Raw genomic sequence first — 18,676 nt, forward strand, 5'->3', positions numbered from 1 at the left:
ATTTAATTTTGGAAATTTAATCAAGTGAGAGAATTATTTTTCTAAAGTGTTTAGAAAAGGGATTAATGATTAAAAGTTGTTTTAATTATTAGTTAATTGGTTAATAAAAATAATCAATTAAAGGGTTAATAATAATAATATTTTATGGAAAATTTTCAGCTGAAAATTTTGCCTATAAATATACTATATAAACCCTATTTGCCTCAACCCAAATAATTAACCCTAATTCTAAAGTAGAACAGGAGGGAGACAACTAATTCTCTCAACCTCTTCCTCCTCCATCACATTGTACTCTTGGTGGATAGCGGTGGAGTGCTTCACACTTGAGGAGTAGCTGCTAGGGATCTCCGCTCATCGTTCTTGGATCGCTATTAAAGACCTCCATCTTTCCATTAACGTAAAGCTTCTTAAGGTAAACATACTGAACTACGAATTAAATATTATTTTTCGCATGGATCTTGCGGAGGGTTTCGGTTTTTTAAGATTTAAATTTACGTTTTCGTTGCGTTTATGTGCTAAAAACCCTTTACGACGATGAGATTATCCCCACAACTAGTCAACAGCCTTCTCGTGTAATTGTTTCTGAGGAGGAAGCATCTCATACTCAGGACGCGTCACTTGCTCAAGGCGCGTCCTCTCCTCATAGTGAGAGTGAATTCAGACAAAGAGCTCATGATCCCGAAAAATATCCCATTTCTCCTAAAAAATCTGACACTCCACTTGAACATTGGGAACCAGAAGATGCAGAACTTGATTTTGACTGGAAGGAGCTTGAGGACCTTCATGAAACAGAGAAGAATGTCTGGAGAAAGAGAGAGAATAAGTTGGCTTGTGTTGGCATGAATTCCACAACCACAGAATTTGAAATTGGCTGGAATATGAAGTACTATGACATGGAGGGAATCTGGGCGCGTCCTCTGCGCAAGATGATGCCTCATCTCTTCACCATGGAGAATCTAAGGATTCCCAGGATGGTGCTAACCCCCAAACTCATTTCTTTGGGTGTGGGCACGCCCTTGCACCCATACATCAAGAAAATCCTAAAGTGGTATGATGTAGCCCCTGTCCAACTCATACAAACTGGCTTGGGCCTTGTACATCATGTACCACTACTTGGAGTTGTGCGCGCCCTCTATGAAGGAGTTCAACTATTTCTTTAGCATCAGGTAATCTTTGCATGAGTATCATTTTTTTGTAGTCAACAAGTGGTTAAATAACAAGGGCTTCAACGAAGGCAAGGTGAGCCACGAGAGAGACTAGAAGGAACCATTATTTTATGTTTATGACGTTAAAAGAGCTCGTGTACGCTTCAACCTGAACCCAAGTAAGTCTTGCACTAAGGACGCGTCTAATTATTCAGGACGCGTCTACTTCATTATCAAATTTTATTTTCCTTTTGACAACTCTCATTCTTCTTCCTTAGATAAAAGAATACAGAGAGAACTCATAGGAAAGAGGAAAAAGAGAGTAGAAAAAGTACTGAAATACGCTGAAAGTCACTTCAATCTCAAGGAAATGATTACAGAAGCTAATCTGAAAAATACTGGAGCCTTTTATGCAAGGGTTGGTTCCATTTGTAAGTTCTATGAGTTTTACAATTGTAAACCCGTTCTTATAGCTTCTGAAAAAGCTAGAGGGCTCAATGCCACAGAACTAGTCCAACTGGACATTAGTAGACAAGTAGACTTAGAACAAGGTAAGAATTTATCAGTCATAGGACGCGTCACGGACTTAGGACGCGTCATACATGCACATTTACATGCATAACTTTCATTTTGCCTGACATATATACATGTGTTTATCGTCTATATATTTTACTTTCGACGTGTCTTGCTGTCAGGACGCGTCGTCGTATCCTTTATATAATTTTGACGTTTGCATAAGGCTGTTACATTCCACAGTTCACTCAGGATGCCTTATATCACGCATGACGCGTCTAGTCTCATAATTCTTTTCAGTGTATCATTATATGCATACTTGTCATTTTAATATTGATATGTCATATCACACAAGGCACGTCCTTATATCTTGGCGCGTCCATGCTTAATATTTTCCATGTTATGTCACAGATATGACTTCTCTTCCCAAAGGGTTTGCCATTGGGGCCACCAGAAAACTGAAAGCCAGGACCAAGCACACTCCTGTGAAATCTGATCCAAAACCCAAGGATCCTCTGCCTGCTGTTGAACCTTCCCCGCACCAAAAATCATCGATACCACTGTAATGAACATCTTAGATAAGGAGGACGCGCCCTCAAAGCGTTAGAAGACAATGCCTGATGACCAATATTTTGTCCTTAGATATCTGGGCGCGTCCTCTTTTGGAACTTTTACTGAGGATGAAGTGAGAGGTTGGACCTTGAGAACTGAGGAATATACTGAGCAGGCCATGGTGAGGGCTGTGCACTACTAGAAAAACGGGATCAGACATCGGTTCAGAACCGATGTTAAAAAAATCTGAACCGATGTCTTCGCGTGTGATGTTAAATGTCATTAGCTTTTGACATCGGTTAACAGCCGATGTCTATTACAGTGCTATACATCGGTTTTAAGATTAAATGTGATGTCTTTGCAACAAATTTCAGCTTATATTACATTATTTTAAGGTGAATATGAGTATATTATGAGGTATTTATCCATTAAAACATGAAACCTACAAGCTCTAAAAGCCATTTATTAAAATTCTTTCGAACAAACCGATGTGAAATGCTAGATCAGACATCGGTTAGATAAGTTGGCCGATGTGAAATGTTTAATTAGACATCGGTTAAATTAGCCCCCCGATGTGAAATGATGGATAAGACATGGGTGTTCTTCACGAAACCGATGTTAAATCTTTTTGTTTAACATCAGTCAGTTTCTCTAACCGATGTTATTTGACTTAAAATACATTGAGTTTCTTTTTAGAACCGATGTCAAATGACTATTTCACATTGGTTTTTTTAGTTCTTTTTCGTTTAATATTATTTTACCTGATGTCTTTCTTATATTTTTTACATCATTTTATATTTACCAATGTGATGTTAATATTTTGTATATTGCATGCCATCCTGATACTGTTCACATCCAATGAACCAATTACATTTACAAACAAAAAAATACCAAACAATGCAATATAAACATAAGCTACCATTATCTGCAATAGAATTCAGTTGCAAGTTCATGAATCACATCAATACAAAGAGTTTCTACATAAATCTCACAAAAGTATACTAACTATCAAGCATATCAATGGCTCACATAAGACTTCGTGAGCAGTTATTCTCTATTTAGGAGACCTGTCAAGCATCTTCCTTATTAGATCTTTTGCACCATCTGAAATCGATGGCCATGGTTCAGATTTAAAATCTAGATTTCCTTTCAAAATCGCTCTGAAGATTCCAGAGTCGGTTTCTGCCAAAAATTATACGAACAAAGAGGAATATCATCAACTGCCACAATTACTACACACAGGTAAAAACTCTTAAGCTCAACATGTGATACTTTTAACTCCTAATACCTGCCTAGAAAGGAGGAACTCCGCATAGTAAAATATATAGAATAACGCCAACACTCCATACGTCAACTTCAGGTCCATAATATTTATGCAACACCTCAGGCGCAACATAATAAGGACTTCCAACAACTTCTGTAAGATACTGACCTGGTTACAAGAAAAACATGCTGAGTATAGAAATAGTAAGTAATAATTACTTTATAATGTCTTACCTAGTAAAAGAAGGACTCAGATCACAGATATTAAGATGGATCATGTTATAGCATACTGTCAATTTGAATGAGATAGTCTGAAACTTAATAGGTGTCTTGTTTCTAATTCTGTGAAAGATATTACATCTCAAAAAATTGGAATAGAATTCTGTGAAAGATCTTGTGAAGTTCTTGTTTTCAACATACCCTGCAATCATACAGTTCCACGAAACCACATCTTTCTCTGGCGCTCTTCTAAACAAAACTTCAGCAGCAGCTAAATCATTCCCCGCGATGAATTCATTAAGCATCACATTCCAGGCAGTTACATCCTTTTCAGGCATTCGATCAAAGAACACACTGGCACTTTCCCAATCACCTTTCTGCATATAGCCCTTTATCATAGACGTCCATGAAAAAACCATCTTCATGTCAATCCCATCAAACAATTTCTCAGCCGAATCTATATCTCCAGACTTAACATACATATTCAGTAACCCATTTCCCAGATTCTCCGAAACCTGCAGATCTTTCTTCACTATATACAAATGAATCAGCAATGTTAATAATTCTCTGCATAAATAGGGATTTTGTAGCATCATCTTTTTATCAAAATCATATAAGGTATTTAACAAGAGTGTGAATGTTTTGAGGCATATCTGCAATAGAATCAGCAAGCAAAAGAGAATTAACCTTTTGTATTTTATTTGACACATCTGGACCAAGACGTAAGCATGTCGAGTACACAAGAGATTCATGAATGGTAACATATGGAGAATGGATATCGTTCTGTTCACAAGAACCACTGACACGAGCAAAAGTTGTTTGGTTCTTTGGATAACCTGAAATGCTAATACTTCCTTCGATATACCCTCCAGTTTTTCTTCCCACTAATACATCCATCAACATGGTCTTTCCAGCACCACTCACTCCCACTAATGCTGTCAAAACACCAGGCCTGAATGCACCACTCACATCTCGTAGCAATTGGAGACGGTGCTCTGTGATTCCTTGACTCTTCATTTCCTGAACAAATGAATGGTTTTACTGTGAGAATCGTTGACCACCATATGTTCTGCTCTCATAGAAAAACAACATATTATAATATCAATTTAAAGGACAGGTGACTTACAGGAGGCATATCAACATAGTAATTCACATTTTCAAATGCAAGTGAGAGGGGCTTGAAAGGAACCACCATTCCTCTTCTGTTATCTTTATCAGAAGTGAAGTTTGTGTGACTTGGAGTGTTCTGTACACTCATATCTACACCTGTGGTAGTTCGCCAGCTAGTATTGACATCTCACTATAATAATATTAGCAAAAAGGAAATACCAGTCAAAATGTTGAATGTATTAAGAGACTTGGTTACATGTAATATCATACCTTTATTCAAAGGAGCTGTAGACGCTGCGCTCCTGTCAGTAGACTTGTTCTTTTTCTTAGTGTTGGCATCCTTATCAACAACAGACTTGGAACTTTCAAAGGGTGCATTCTTATGGCACAAACATCCAGCCATCACCCACACATCAAAGGAAAAACACCAAGTTACAACAGTCCAAATGACATAGCTCCCAATGATAAAAGCATAGAGATCTAATACAAAAAATATAGAGTTAAATGTGTTATTAACACCTAAACTTAATAGCAGAACATAATAGAATAAACAAAATTAAACATACAAATATAAATATACACCAACAGATCTATATAAATACATAATGGATGTAAATAAAGTTAAAAGAGAGAGATATGTTATCGATTGAAGGTTGGTTTCAAGCTCCAAAGCTTCAGGCCTATAAACAAAAGCTTCATTAAAATCAAAACGTAAAATTTTGAAATAAATTTAAAATTAACATACATAATCAAACCAAATATTTGCTTTATCGGCTCGATTTTAAGCTACTAAATTAAATAATTCCAACAATTTCTAGCCCGATTTGTGACGGAAAACTCCTTCCCTTTCTTCAAACCATCGTCAATCGCTTTCACCATGGCCGAAATCTAACCTTTACCAATCAATTTTACATAAATCGAAGCTTTCATCAAGATATAGATAGGGAGACGGAAGAGAGTGGAGAAAGAGAGAGACAAATCTCGATTCAGTGATTTTGTATTAGGTTTAAATTAGGTTTACAAGAAAGTAGCGGTAAGAAAGGAGACAGAGAAAGATAGAAAGAGAGAGAGAGAGAGAGAGAGAGAGAGAGAGAGAGAGAGAGAGAGCTGAAGGAGATGAAGTTCGATATTTGAGAGAGAGAATCAGGGTTTTTGAGATAGAGCGGTGGTCTGAGAGAGAGACAGCAAATAGAGAGAGGCGCGAGTTTGAGAGAGAGGGAGAGTCAAGGTTTGGGGGAGAGAGGGAGAGAGATAAAGATGAAGATAGAGACAGAGATAGAGATGTATGGGTGTGTGAGTAAAGGGAGAAGGGGGAAATAATTTTTTAACTTTTTTGTTATGGGGGAAAATTTGGGTACTCAGCGGGGGAACTGAAATATTTATTTAGTCATTTTTTAGAAATGGTTATAGATAACGGTTAGCATAAATAACCGATGTTGAAGTGAAAAACATTAATTTGTTATTATTTTAAAATTGAACATAGACAACGGCTACTATGTAAAACCGATGTTAAACAGGCTTTTAATATCGCTTTTTTCTAAACCGATGTTAAACAGGCTTTTAACATCGGGTGCATTACATGCCGATGTCTAAGCACCGATGTCGTATCTACTATTTCTAGAAGTGGTGGCTGAACTCCATCTGCATGAAAGGCAGAGTGCTAACATGACTTCCAGGCTAAGGGCGCGTCTTACGGCCCCTAACACTGCCAAAAGCAAGGCTGAGGATGAAGTCAAAGCTCTGGAGAAGAAAATCAACCTCATGGCCCAATCAAAAGATGCAGAGATCCTTGAGTTGCAATTGGAGAAGGCACGCCTTAATGGCCATATTACTGCCATGGAGAAAGCTGTTGATGAAGTTACTTCTGCCAACTCCAAAATGCAATTGGACTTGGACCTCCTTAATGATGACAGGGTTCATGGATGGAAGGAGGAGAGGGAGCTAGTGTACCAGACTGGTTTTGTAGCTGTCTTTGAGGAATGGTGTTCTGGATTCATAGCAAATGACCTTGAATACACATTTTCCAAATTTGATGAAGATACCCAAAAATGGGTAGCTGATTTCAAGGATCAGAGCTACAGATTCCATCAAGGACAAAAGGATCATCCTAGGTTTGGAGAAAGACGATGTGTCCCCTGCTCCTTCTCCAGTTCAAGTCCATCCTGTACCCTCCCCAAAAGACCAAGACAAAACTCAGGACGCGCCCCCTGCCTAGGACGCGTCTTATGTTTATTTATGAATTTTTTCTGAATTATCTTAAGGGTGCGGGTCCCTCTAAGCCTTGCAAGTTGTATTTGTTATTTTGACTATTTTAGATTTCCTGGATGACGTATTTTTCCTTAGCATGATAGCATATTTTAGTACATTTTCCTATTCCTGTTATGCAATGCACAATATATAGGCGCGTCCTCATGTATGGACGCGTCAACTTTTCATTTTAGCTGACAAGTATTTTGAAATAACCCAAAGTAATATAGTAGTTGACATCTGTCTGGACATGTCCCGTACCAGGATGCGTCATCATTTTATCAGAAATTCTTAACTACATTACCCGTGCCTTTTATTGGGAATTAGATAGTGAACGCGTCCTCACTTTATTTGTCATGAAATGCTAAAATTGAAGCTCTGCTATAATAGGGCGCGTCCTACCCAAAGGAGCATCAACCAAGATTATGCATATGTTTGCTTTATTTCATTTAACAAGTTATATGATAAGTTCGTCCTTAGCTCAAGATGCGTCCTAATTTCAGTTTCACCCGAGTTTCCCTTAGCTTCCCCTTTTCAAGTCATATTCCTGCCATCCCTTAATCTTGTAAATAAAGGAGTATACTGTCAGGGCGCGTCCTAGACTGAGACGCGTGATCGTACTTATATGTAAATCATTATATAGTTTTGTTCTCAGGACGCGTCAATTTATTAGGGCTCGTCACAAAACCAAGCAAACAGCTATTTGCAATTTTTTCAAAGTCTTTATTAATAATGCGCTCTAGTGTCAAAAGTGCACCAGTCCCACGGCTACTATGCTCTGTGGGGAATTTATTCAAAAGTACGATCCTTCAACTAGTTCTAAAGTAGGTAGTACATGCACCACCCCCTAGGCTATGGGAAATTTTATTGCTTCTAGTCTATGATTTGGTCACAGCCCTAAGTATATAACTGAAATATAAACATGACATGTAAGGGGCCAAAGTCGTGCCTTACTGATAATATTTTCGGAGATGCTCCGCGTTCCATGCCCGCGAAACCAAATTCCCTTCCAAGTCTTCAAGATGATAAGTCCCTTTCTACAAGATTGCCATTATCGTGTATGACCCTTCCCAATTAGCTCCAAATACTCCATGCTGGGGATTCTTCGTATTTGGCATCACCTTCCTGAGCACCAGATCCCCTACCTTTAGCGGCTGTCCCTTTACCTTCTTGTTGTAGTACCTTACAGCACGTTGTTGATATGCCACGAGCCTTAGCTGAGAGTTCTCCCTCACTTCTTCCAAAAGGTCCAAATGAAGCCTTTGGTTAACTTCTGGATCTTCCTCTGTGTAACGATCTTTGCTCAGCGATCTTGAGCCAACTTCCATAGGGACCATAATTTCGTATCCGTAAGTGAGCATAAACGGAGACTCTCCCGTAGTAGATCTTGGTGTAGTACTGTAAGACCACAACACTTTTAGAAGTTCCTCGGGCCAATTTCCTTTACACTCCTCCTGTTTTGTCTTGAGGGCATGCTTTATTATTTTATTCACGACCTCTGTTTGTCCATTGCTTTGAGGATGATAGACCGCTGCAAATTCCTTCATAATTTTCAGATCCTCACATAACTGTCGCAACTCCTTGCTATCGAACTGCTTTCCGTTGTCAGAGACAAGTTTGTAAGGAATACCAAATCTGCACACGATAGAGTTGAAGACAAAGTCTTTAATTTTTTTCACGGTGATAGTCGCCAATGGCATAACTTCTGCCCATTTAGTAAAGTAATCAACCGCAACCACTACATATTTGACATCTCCTTTAGCCTTAGGTAATTCTCCAATAAGATCAATCCCCCATATGGAAAATGGCCATGGGCTCACCATAGGCGTCAAGAACGTTGCTGGCATAGATGAGTAATTCGCAAAGCGTTGGCAGCGATCGCATGTTCTAACAAAATTCGAGGCATCCTCCTTCATCGTAGGCCAATAATAACCTTGGCATAAAATTTTCATCACCAACGAGTTACCCCCCGAGTGATTACCATAAATTCCTTCATGTACCTCCCTTAAGATGTAATTTCCCTCTTTTTTATCGATAAATCTGAGCAGCGGTTGACTGAAGCCCCTTGTATACAAAACTTTATCATATACCACATACCTTGCAGCCTGGTAGCGGAGTCGTCGAGCCTTGAACTTATCCTCAGGAAGTGCTCCCTTGTGAATATAAGCAAGGATGGGCGTTATCCATGTTTCCTTGGGAGCCTCATCTACTTGCATCACCTCTACCTCTGGAATACTAGGAAACTCCTGGATTTCTAAGGATATAGATCCCAATAACACAGCCTCCTGCTGGGATCCAATTTTTTCCAGGGCATCCGTGTTGCTGTTCTTTTCCCGTGGTACAAATTTCAGCCTAACCTCTTCGAATTTTCCAATCAGATGTTGCGTGCACCTCAAGTACAATTCTGTCCACGGTCCCCGAGCTTGAAACCCCCCATTTACCTGGTTTACCACCAACTATGAGTCGGTCTTTGCAATTAGGTTCCGCACTCCCATTTCCAAAGCGATCTTTAGACCGTTGATCAATGCTTCTTATTCCGCATTATTATTTGTCACATAGAATTTGAAGTGAATTGCGCTCATCAGATGATGGCCTTCCGGAGACACGAGTACTATACCTGCGCCTACTCCCCCATTATTAACTGCTCCATCCACATGCAAAATCCACCAGGGGTGCGGAAACTCCTCTAATACCTCCTCAGTATGACAGGGATTCCCACTACTAAAGCCTTATCATCAACCTTGGAATTAAATTCCAATAAGAAATCAGCTAAATCATGCCCTTTGATTGCTGTACGGGGCATATATTTCAAGTCAAACTGTCCCAACTCCACGACCCATTTTAACATCCTTCCCGATGATTCTGGCTTGTTAAGGACTTACCGCAGAGGATACGCTGTACGGACTTCAATTCTATGTGCTTGGAAATATGGGCGCAACTTTCTTGACGCGAGTGTAATGCCCTCCAAACCCGGGTCAGAATTTTAGGGTCCACAACACACACACACATCATATTTAAACCTGTTAATGAATATAATAATATATGCAATGACCCTACTAATCATGATCAAGGATCACAACAGTTTAAAGTATGTCCACAAGCCGTAATCTTATTTATTACAAACGTACCAAATCCCAAATTTATTTATCTTACATCTAAAGCCAAACTTTATTACAAACTTTTAGCACACGCTAAGCCATACAAATTCCGCTAGCTTATTCCACTTCAACCTGTAAACCTAGCTGGCACACTCGACTGTGGATCCTCACCATTACCAGTTTCCTTCTTAACTGGAAAAGAACAACAACAGATTCGCAAGAGTGAGCTAACTAGCTCAGCAAGTCACAATGACGGCACTGGGATTAAATAATGATCAATTGAAATGATATAGGGAATCAAGTTTCCTGATAAACAATGATTAGAATTGGATATTCACTTTTATTTTAAAAACCAAGGTCATGTTGCTGATCAGTGATGCACTAACCCCGAGCAAGGCTCCCAGCTTTGCTCTATATACTGGATCCAAGGCACACATTGGCCTATTATGACCACGAATCTGGTCCGACCATGAATCTGGTCCATATTTAAAAACAATCTAATTCTATAATAATAACATGACAAATAATAAACTGAATCAGAAATAATATTATCTTGAAGCATACAATGATTCACAATACCATGAAGGTATAACAAGGTAAACAAGAACATTGACTTTCAATTCAGGGAAATAATCAGAGTGTAGGAGAACAAGGGTGCAAAGGTTACAAGGAATGGTCTTCTGTTATACAAGCATAAAGGTTCGTCTGATAAACAATCTCATATCAAGGATCAATATGTGGTAGATATGTATTTGTGGAGTAGTATCGGATATGTGTGGTTCGTATCCAAGAATTCAACAATCAATGGTTTCCAAGAAATCAGGCTCACGGCTCAAGATCAATAAGAATTAGGGTTTAGGGTTAAGTACTTCAAAGTACTTGCAATATATAATGGGAACTACTGGGAATAATTGTAACATAATGAAAAGAGTTCAAAAGCATTCGCGAGTATACTACAAGAAAGTTCAGGGACACTTGCCTTATCAATTTGCTTTCACTTTACTAACACTTGTTAATTAGTTCCCACTCACTGACCACTTGCTTTCTTTTTATACGTCACGCTTCCTCTGTTAGACATCACATATACTCATCAACACTACTTCTCATCTCATTCTACACGATACAAGCTTCTATCTGCCCTTCATTTTACCCAAATCCGGCGTACAGATTGAAACTTATAGCAAAAAGAGTCAAACAATGCACATATGATCATATTATACAGCACACAGATCACATATAGCACATAGCTCATAAGATATTCAAGCCAAATAATTTTTCAAAGAAGATTTGGGGTCAAAATGAATTTCCAAGTATTTAATACGAATTTTTGAACATTTTTCGGAATTAAAATTGGACTCCGAATCATTTTATAATTAAATAATAGAGTTCGAATAACCGAATCTGACTTTAAAATAATTTTATAATACTTATTGAGCCTTGACAATAATAAATAATAATATTTTAAAGCTCAAAACTATTTTTCGGAATTTTTAAATCAATTTTAAATAATTAAATCTAATTAAATAATAATAAAATTAATTAATAACTAATTAAATTAATTAATCAATTAATATTTAAATTAATTGACTAATTAAATAATTAATTATCAACTAAAATTAATTAATTAAATAATTAAGATTTATTTTAGAATAAAAATAGTTTTCAGAATTGAAAATATTGATTTTTTGGATTTTTAAATAAAATAAAACATTTTCTGAAAATAATTTATAAAAAGAGAATATAATTCTTGTAAATTATTTAAACATGAGTCTGATTTTGCAAAAACACAGAAACCTTGAGGGCTAAACTGCAAAAACAGCATTTCAGAAATTTTCTGCAACAAAATGAATCAAAACCGGGTCAAACCCCGGGTCAAAATTGACCCGAATGGGTCACCAGGGTTTTGAAGAACATGGCGGCCGGAAAACAATCCGGCGAGGCTAATTCAGGTAAATACGGTTTGATTCGATTCTATGTTCCAATCGATCCCTCAACACAGCAGCAACTCAAGGACGGGTTTAGTTCGGGTTTAAAACCCCTGGATAGTGTTTTTCGGCGGAAATAAACAAAATTCCGGCGAGCTCGATTAAAAACTGGCGAGCTCAATTACGGGTTATTCAGGAATCGTTTGTTGCATAAATATACATGAATCGATTCCAAATAAAGCAAGGAACGTAATACAATCATCCAAATCGACTAATAACCCCTAATGAAGAAACGCCTAATTTTCAATCAAGAACATTCAAGAACATAAACCCTAGTTCTTCAATCAGAGAATCAAACATCATTTTAAGCAAGTTATTGAACTCTATTTTTGACATATGATATACCAAATTGACCAGGAAGAAAAGATCAACATGATATTCTTACTAAATTCACAACTTTATTTCTCAATACATTCTCTCTCTTTTCTAGAATCTCTATTGGATTCTCTACATACGATAAATCTTCCTGAAGTTCTATCGGCTCATACTCAATTACATGCCTAGAGTCCGGATTATACTTCTTAAGCATCGATACGTGAAAAACATTATGAATGTGTTCCATGTGCGGGGTACCGCCAATTCGTATGCTACCTTGCCGACACATTTCAAAACTTCAAAAGGTCAAACATATCTAGGACTTAACTTCCCTTTCTTTCCGAATCTCGATAATCCTTTCCACAGTGACACTTTCAGTAACACTAGATTTCCTTCTTCGAATTCCATATCCTTTCTGGATTGGTCTGCATATTTCATTTGACGATCTTGTACTGCAATTAGCCTTCTCTGAATAACCTTAACAACTTCCTTGGTCTGCTATACCAACTCGGGTCCAAGTATTTTACGTTCTCCGACTTGGTCCTAATATAACAGTGATCGATATTTGCGTTCATAAAGAGCTTCATAGGGAGGCATTCCAATACTAGCATGATAACTGTTATTGTAAGCAAACTCCACTAAGGGCAAATGCTCATCCCAATTGCCTTTGAAATCAATGGCGCACATACACGTAACATATCTTCGATTGTTTGGATTGTTCTCTCGCTTTGGCCGTCCGTCTGTGGATGATAAGTCGTGCTCATATTTAAATTAGTTCCCAAACATTTTTGGAAATTTTTCAAAATCTTTAATTAAATCGTGGATCTCGATTAGACGCGATAGACATATGGACTTCATGACGCATTACTATTTCCTTCAAATATATGTGAACCAACTTATCTAGTGAAAATCTTTCATTGATAGGCAATAAATGCGCTGATTTGGTTAGAGTGTCCATTATAACCCAAATAGCATCATGGTTCACTTTCGTCCTTGGTAAGCCAACTATAAAATCCATAGCAATGTGCTCCCACTTCCACTTTGGAATCTCTAATGGCTGTAATAATCCACTTGGTCTCTGGTGCTCCGCGTTAACTCTCTGACACATGTAACATTTGTTAACCTATTCCGTAATTTCTCTATTCATGTCTGGCCACCAATAATTCTCTTTTAAATCTCTGTACATCTTGGTATTTCCCGGATGAATAGAATACCTTGAGTTGTGAGCTTCTTGTAGAATTTCATTCTTCAATTCTGCCACTGGTATCCAAATTCTGGATGAAAATCTAAAAATACCCTGATCGTCCTTCTGAGTGCATAATTCTTCTCCAACCAACCGATTGATATCCTGATCCATTATTTCCTCTTGGCACTTTCTTATCTTCTCTAACAATTCTGGTTGAAAAATCATACTGTACATCTTTGATTCATCGAGTTTGCAAATTCTGACTTCCAAGTCCAATTTCTGAAATTCCTTATATAATTCTTCAGGTATCGTCAACATGTTCAGTCTTTCTATTCTGCTTAATGCATCTGCCACCACATTCGCTTTTGATGGATGATAGTTAATCGTGTAGTCATAGTCCTTGATAAACTCCAACCATCTCCTCTGTCTCATGTTAAGCTCCTTTTGCGTGAATTGCACTTCAAGCGCTTATGATCCGTATAAATCTCACATCTTTCTGCATATAAGTAATGTCTCCAAATCTTCAAGGCGAATACTATCGCTGCTAGTTCCAAGTCATGAGTAGGATACTTCTGCTCATGAGGTTTCAGTTGTCTAGACGCATACGCAATGACTTTATCATGCTGCATCAAAACACAACCTAGTCCCTTATGAGAAGCATCATTATAGATTACGAAATTTCCTTGATCATCTAGAAGTGACAAAACAAGTGTTGTGATTAGCCTCTTCTTCAATTCTTGAAAACTTTCTTCGCACTTCTCATTCCATATAAACATCTCATTTTTCCTGGTAAGCTTCGTCAAAGGCGTCGCAATCTTCATGAAATCTTGAACAAATCGTCGATAATATCCTGCCAGTCCTAAGAAACTTCTCACCTCTGTTGGTGTTTTTGGTCTTTCCCAATTCATAACAACTTCAATCTTTGCTGGATCGACTTTGATCCCTTCATGACTTACCACGTGTCCTAAGAATTGAACTTCTTGTAACCAAAATTCACACTTCGAAAACTTTGCATATAACTTCTTCCTTCTCAAAATTTCCAAAGCTGTCCTTAGATGCTCCGCGTGGTCTTCCATTGACTTTGAGTAAATCAAAATATCATCAATAAACACAATGACAAACTTGTCCAGATATTCCTTAAAAATTATGTTCATCAAGTCCGTAAATGCAGCTGGGGCATTGGTCAATCCAAAAGACATCACTAAGAATTCATAATGACCGTACCTTGTTTTGAAAGCTGTCTTTGGTATATCTTCAGGTTTGATATTTAATTGGTGATATCCGGATCTCAAATCAATCTTATAGAAGTACTTATCTCCTTTCAGCTGATCAAACAAATCATCGATTCGTGGTAATGGATACTTGTTCTTGATCGTAAGCTTATTGAGTTCCCGATAATCGATACATAGTCTCATGCTTCCATCTTTCTTCTTAACAAATAGTACCGGTGCACCCCATGGGGATACACTGGGTCTAATCACTCCTTTTTCCAATAATTCTTGCAATTGCTTTGCCAATTCCTTCATTTCCACTGGCGTCATTCTGCATGGGGCCTTAGATACTGGTTCCGTTCCAGGTGCCAAGTCCATTGCAAATTCGATCTCTCTATCTGGAGGAAGTCCTAGTAATTTATCTGGAAATACGTCTGGAAATTCATTTACCACCGGAATGTCTTCCGGCTTTGCTGGCTCCTGACTTCTATCTATCACATAAGCAATGAAATGCTCGCATCCTTGCCATAATAACTTCTTAGCTTGGATCATCATCAAGAACTTCTTCGCTTGTCTCTGGCCCTAAACATCACCACTTTCTCGTCTGGCGTATTCAATATTACTTTTTTATTACGACAGTCTATCTGAGCATCATGCTTAGATAGCCAATCCATTTCTAAAATAAGATCAAACTCTCCTAACTTAAATGGTCTCAAGTCAGCATCAAACTTATGGCCAGTAATCTCAATCTTACAGACCTTACACACTTGGTTAACAGATACACACTCCTGATTTGCTAATTCTACCATCATAAGCTCACTTAACAATTCAACTGGATAATTCAACTTAACAACAAAACCTTGAGAAATAAATGATCGAGTTGCTCCCGAATCTACTAGCACTTTAGCATATAAGGAGTTCACAGTAAGCGTACCTGCCACAACATCAGTATCAACGATAGCATCCTTCACGGATATGTCATAAACTCAAGCTCTGGGAAGTTCATTCACTGTTGGAGTAACTCCCATTATATGCAATGTGTTGTTGACTGGAATTGGTTCCTTGCAATCCCTTGCGATATGTCCTGGCTTCCCGCACTTGAAACAAGTAAATCCAATTGCTAGAACCTTGTCTGCCTGATTCTTGGTAGGCTGGTCCTTATTGACTAGCTCTCTGGTCGGCTGATTACGGCACTCCCTTGAATAGTGCCCCTTCTGGTTGCATCTGTAGCAGACCACACTCAACTTGTTACAAACTCCACCATGTTTCTTTCCACAGACTTGACGGTCTGGTATAGCTGGCCTCTGCTGGATGGGCTGGTTCCCAATGGCTGGGCGGTTACCTTGTCCTCCGTTTCCTGTATTCTGTTGGTTAAAATTTCTTTCGGGCTGGAACTTGCCCTTCCGCTGATTAAAATTTGGAAACTTCCCTGCTTGGGACTGTCCTTCACTCCCATCAAACTTCCTCTTCTTACCTTCCTTCTCTTTCTGAGACATTTCACTCTCCATCTCCGTAATCATAGCCTTCTGCACGACTCCCGCATACGTATGCAACTCAAATATGGCCACCTTCCCTCGGATCCATGGCTTGAGTCCTTGCTGAAACCTTTTAGCCTTCTTCCTATCAGTGTCCACATACGATGGCACAAACCTAGACAACTCCTACAAACTTACTTTCATAATCCGCCACTGACATATTCCCCTGCTTTAGCTCCATAAATTTCAACTCCATTTGATCCTGAACAAACTAGGGGAAATACTTCTCTAAAAACAGCTCCTTGAATCTATCCCACGTAACATCATCCGTACCTTCCAACACCTTAACAGTTTCCCACTAGTAGGTGGCTTCATTCTTCAGGTAGTAACTTGCAAACTCAGTCTTCTGCTCATCTCTCACTTTGACTAAGGCAAACGCCTTCTCAATTTCCTTCAACCAGACTCTTGCCTCAATAGGATCTACAGAACCCTAAAACTCTGGTGGATTCACCGCCTGAATGGTCTTAAAGGTTACTTGAAGGTTGGTCTGCCTTTGCTGTTGTTGAGTCAGGTGAACTGTTTGTTGAGCCAAGATCTGAAGAATCTGGGATACAGTTGGGTCTACGAGACCTGGGTTGACATTCTGGTTGTTGCTGTCTTGGGTGTTGTTATTATTGTTGTTGTTGGTTTCTTCATTCTGGTTGGTGGAACGGGTATTTCTTCGGGTAGACATTTTCTGTAAAGAATCAAATAATATATTTAGCCTTTAAAATATAATCCTTTTTGTGAAAAGATTTTGTAAAATAGAAATATCTCTTTTTGAAAACATTTTCAATAGTTGAACTAAGTAAATTGCATGCTTCTTTACAGAAGGTAAACAGTTAAGGGGAATAGGGTACATATTATCACAACAGTTTTATAACTGGTACAGTAAGATAAAACATTTATGGTAAAGTACATGACAATGCTGGAAAGGAAAGATACTGATATATATCAAAGTTTGATGGTACAAGCGCAAAATATTTTATTATAGGCAAAGGTACAATAGTCCTATTCCTTATTCAGCAGGTCTAGTTTATTCGTGCTCCTACCAAAAGGCCGATAATACACACTATACACTATTATACATATATCAATTATCACATCATTCCTGTCGTTTAGCGGTATGGAAACTCTGGTCCACCAAGTCTTTCAAAATCCTCCAATGCTTCTCTAGCCCACCCCATAAGAGCATCTGGGGCTGCATACTCACACGTAGCTCCATGAAGTGTAGCCTCAAGTATTTTACGAGTTACCTGAATCTCATTCCGAAGCTCCTTTACTTTCCTGTCAACATCTATAGTTCTTATGATATGCCGTAATTCCTGAATCTGGGCCCACAAGGCCACTCGTTCTAATAGAAGAGCCTTATAATTATAGTAGGGAACAGGGTGTGGAATAAACTGAAAATATGTACCCGCCACCGAAAGTCTGGTAGAGTCAAAATCAAGAAGTGGAGGTCCTCGAATAGGTGGTCTCACGCTAAGAAGTGGAATAGCTTGTAATGGTGCAACCGTCGCAACTGGTACTATAGCTGACACCGGTGGAAGAGCAGGGTGTGGATCAGCTGATGGTCCTCCAACTGACGGCTCCGAGTGCTCAGATCATATCGAAATAAAGGAATCTGCCATCGCCGCTAACTGAAAATTACGCTTCTAGATAAGAATCTCTAATCTCACCATGAATCATACTAAAACCTACTATTTAGCCGCACTCAACCTCTCAACGTTCTATTTCTTTATTTCCTAATACTAATCTTAACCCTCTACCCATTCCCTAAAATTTAGGCTTGTGGCAGTGACTTTAAACCTTAGCTCTGATGCCAAACCTGTGACGCCCTCCAAACCCGGGTCAGAAGTTTGGGGTCCACAACACCGACACACATTATATTTAAACCTATTAATAAATATAATAATATATGCAATGACCCTACTTACCATGATCAAGGATCGCAATAGTTTAAAGTATGTCCACAAGCCACAATCTTATTTATTACAAACGTATGAAATCCCAAATTTATTTATCTTACATCTGATGCCAAACTTTTTTACAAACTTTTAGCACACACTAAGCCACACAACTTCCGCTAGCTTATTCCACTTCAACCTATAAACCTAGCTGGCATACTCGACTATGGATCCTCGCCATTACCAGTTTCCTTCTTAACTGGAAAAGAACATCAACCGATTCGCAAAAGTGAGCTAACTAGCTCAGCAAGTCATAATGACGACACTGAGATTAAATAATGATCAATTGAAATAATATAGGGAATCAAGTTTCCTGATAAGCAATGATTAGAATTGGATATTCACTTTTAT

The sequence above is a fragment of the Apium graveolens genome, chromosome 3, assembly GCF_009905375.1.
Source record: "Apium graveolens cultivar Ventura chromosome 3, ASM990537v1, whole genome shotgun sequence".
NCBI lineage: Eukaryota > Viridiplantae > Streptophyta > Magnoliopsida > Apiales > Apiaceae > Apium > Apium graveolens.